The sequence below is a fragment of the Salvelinus namaycush genome, chromosome 29, assembly GCF_016432855.1.
Source record: "Salvelinus namaycush isolate Seneca chromosome 29, SaNama_1.0, whole genome shotgun sequence".
Lineage (NCBI taxonomy): Eukaryota > Metazoa > Chordata > Actinopteri > Salmoniformes > Salmonidae > Salvelinus > Salvelinus namaycush.
In genome coordinates this window covers 10,074,851-10,078,919 of record NC_052335.1, presented here as the reverse complement: position 1 = coordinate 10,078,919, position 4,069 = coordinate 10,074,851, and positions in this window count along the sequence as shown.

Below are 4,069 nucleotides of genomic sequence, written 5' to 3'. Positions count from 1 at the left end.
CATATATATACCCCAGTCTCCTCATTGAATAATGAATAGGCCCCAGGCAGACTTCCCTTCATCATGATAGTCTGGTGAATGGTCAACCACAGCCAAGTGTTGACGATGTGAATTGTGATGAGCAATAATCATCGTAGGGGCAGTTTCCTGGACACAGGTTAAGCCTAGTCCTGGACTAAAAAAACATTTTCAATAGAGATTATCCATTGATAATAAGGGCAATTGTGTGTGCACTATAGTTTATATAGTATCAGAGTGTATTCCGATACTATAGAGAACTAGACCCCTCAGAGAGTCTTTGACTGTCTTGGTCCATGTCCAACATTATAGCCTTGCGTTAGGAATGAGGAAGCTGTATAGGAGATCAGGTATCAATCAGCCTGTAGTATCAAAGCTGGCGTTGGGAAGATGGGGACATTGTCTATCAGTTTAATGCACCACCTGCGGGATCAGAAACGTTACCGCAAGAAGGATGAGTACCGGCTACAATGTGCTCAATCAACAGAGCTTACATTTCACTGAATTGCATGCAGATCCGTCGCCCGTGCAATACTGCGCCTCGTCGGTAAGACGACACACACGTGGGATGTGCAGTTTTTTTCTTCTGTCGGTGCCCACAGATGTTGTGTTGTACGTGGAGCGTTGACACCGGATGGGATGGGAATAGGAGGGGCGGAGGGGAAGGCTGGAAGCCCCTCTACTGACCCTGCACAGCCAGAGACGGGATAGGGGATGGACCATAGAGATCCTAACAAATCATTTTAATTCCTAATTCTATGGGATGGCCATGGTCCAGATGAACACCATTATACGCTTTAGGTTTAAAGGTGGGGTGTTTGGTGTGTGGGGGAGAGTGTGGCCATTTTCTTTTTTTTACATTTAGCACCACTACGTCAAGAGAAATATAGTATTCTTACTAACAAAGATATCTACATAGATTTCAGGATGTTGTGTTTCCCTGGAAATAATCTGAATTCATGTAAACATAACAATTTTGAAAAGATAGCTTGTTCAAAAAAAGTGGTCTCTTGGCACAACTTACCCCGGGTGTGGGGTAAATAGATCATAGGGACAGGGTAAGTTGAGCCACCTCGGGGTAAGTGGGTGATGGTGTCCCGTGACGGTGGGTGATGCTGCTGGTAGGTCAAAGTTTAATTTGTGGAATGGAGGTGTGCTATATCGTACAGTATATCTTAAATGTATGCCTCCGTAAAGATATGGATCTCTCTGTTCAATATCACTCATCCTTCCATTTCTTGACCAGTTGTCTGCGACAGGGATGTCGTTTCGATGTGCCAAATCGTTGGCAATTTCTCTGCATTTGAGGCTACTAAGCCCAGGAAACTAGTCCACGGGATTCTTGATATGTTCAGCAAGCTCAGACTCCATGTCATCAGATAAGACCTTGTGTTCCTCCGCTACTCTATCATAGTCTCTCTTTAACACAGTTCCTTTTCCTTTTTTTTTGTTTGCCAATGTACATCTTCAGTGTCCTTCAGTCTATTTGTTCATCCCTTGCTGCTGCTCAAATGGACTTCCTCCCTTCACTCATTTCCTTGGCTGCTCTCTCAAGAACCTCAAGGTGGGCTAGACCCCTGTTTGTTTTACACTGGGCATGATGATGTCTGCTCTGTAACAATACAAATGCACACATCTTGAGTTCATATGCACGGCACATAGCAAAAATATGCATATTATGCATAAAATTGACTAAATGTAATTGTCATTTGTATGGGGTGTGGTGGCCATTGGCTCAACTTACTACAAGGCAAACATTTGGACTATATTAGCCCACACAGCTACAAGGATGCACTTTGATGCTAGGTTTAGGACCTCATATTGTAGTTTATAGAACTGTTGTGTAAAATAATCTTAAAAAGATCTACTTTGGTTTAGATACAAGAATCATGAAACCTATATAACACAATACATTTATTGGATTTTGTGAAATATGTTTTTTGGAAAACTTTTTGGTGGTTTCTTCCTTGACAGACTCCATGAAATGATGACCTCTTCCTAAATATTTGGTCAAATTCTACATTTTTTGTATGGTTTCCCAGAAACAAGGGGTTCAACTACCACTTTGGCTTAATTTACCCCTCTCTCCGCTACTGTACACATTCGATTCCATGTGAAATTGTATTTACAGTATTTAATTGTTTTATTTTTACAGTGTAAACCCTCACCTCACAGCAATAAAGCACAGTGAACACTCAGGCATGATAACTAAATGAGGTATTTGCAAGACAGGGGCAACATTCCAATGTCCATAGTAGTACGGGACCTTCACATTATCCCTCACCATCATTCCTACTACAGCAGAATTAAAATGCATGGCCAATATATTGCTTCATTCTAAGTATGCATCATGCTAGTTTGCTAGTTTGCATGCTGGAACAGAGCCTCTTTGACATAATGGTGTTTCGGATGTCCTCTGCTTTATTTTGTGTACACTTTCAGGTGCAGTGTAGCGTAGAACCCTGTCTTTGCCTTCGCAGCATCACAGCATTGATTTTGTTGAGCTGCTGTAGCTCCCTGAAATAGCTCTGCCACACATGGAGATGCTGAGCGAGCACACGCATGCGTGCACACGCACACTTTTCTCAAGCACAGAACAATATAGGGAGCTGTGCTTAGCTCTGTGATTTTAGGCCAGCAGCTCGGCATCCTGGGCCAACTCTGTGGGGAAATAACACCGAACCCCACCCAAAGTAAACAGTAAACTCCCATCCATAACACCAGCTTTAAGAGAGGAATCTGAGGAGAGGCATTAATCAAAACTCTCAAACCCTGTTGGTGAGAGGGACAGACAGAGGCAGGGAAAAGGGAGAGATGAGGAGAGAGAGAGAGTCAGGGGAAAGGTACAGAGGAAACTGAGATGGAGACAGAGAAAGGGAAAGAGACAGGGAAAGGTCGAAGGAAAGATGGGGAGAGGGTGAGGTAAGGAGAGACAGCGTAACCAGTAACCGTAATCTCTACTGACACAGCTCAGCATTGTTGTTCAACGTCTCTCTCTCTCTCTCTCTCTCTCTATTTTCTTGAGGCAGCAGTGCTAACCAGGGACAAACTATGGGTTGTAACCTGCGTCGGCTCACTCTGTCCTCGAACAGCAATGTTACTGCAGCTTGTCTGTCCCAAACCGCTGGCCTACTTCACCTGCAAAACAATGGCAGGAGGAAGCAGCTGCAAATAATCCTATAATCCACACATGCTGCACAGCCCTAGCATGATTATAGAGGCCAGGCAGCCAGAATAATGCACTCAACTTTTAACAACACCACCCTCAAATACATCTAGCAGGAAAGCAGGAAATGGGGATGTAACATTCTAAAATGGGGTGGAGGGGTGTGGAGAGATTCAGTTATATTATTTTCTTGCCTTTCTTCCATTTGGCCTTCTTTTTCCTGCCGTTTTCCTTTCCCGACTATTTATTTCACTCTGAACGCCCATGTGATGTGGAAATGGCAGCAGAAGACCAAACGCTTATTAAACGTGATGATGCCTTGTGTGTGGTTGTGCGACTGTGTGTGTGTTTGTGCGCCCATACGCGCACAAGTGTATGTGTGCGTGCCCGCACGCTTGTGTGTTTTTACCACTAAGATGCTCCACTTGACAACATCTCGTAATGACTCATCTGACTGGGTCGTTCAAGCCCTTTTATTGTGCTGCACCGTCTGCAATGGGTCAAAGTGGGTGTGTGAAACTCTCTATTCGTGCACGCTCTGTGCTGGCTGGTTTGGGCTGCTGCCTGCAGGCATGTGCTTGGCTCCAACATTCATCCTCTACCTTTATTGTGCTGCCAGGGCAGCTGGGAGAAGAAGACTCGCCATGCTGTCCTCTCTACGGCTTCTTCCATCCCAGCGAGGAAGAGCGAGAGAGAAGGAGGGTTGGAGGGAGCGGGAGATGGGGATTGCGGGTAGGTAAAAGAGAGAGGGGGGTCGGAGGGAGAGGAGAGAGATGGGGCAGGGAAGAGGAGCATTTGAAGGCCTACCTTAGATGTCTACTATCCACTGTAAAGATAACCATTAGATGAAAGAGCAGACTTGTCTTCCTCTGTTGCTGAAGACCA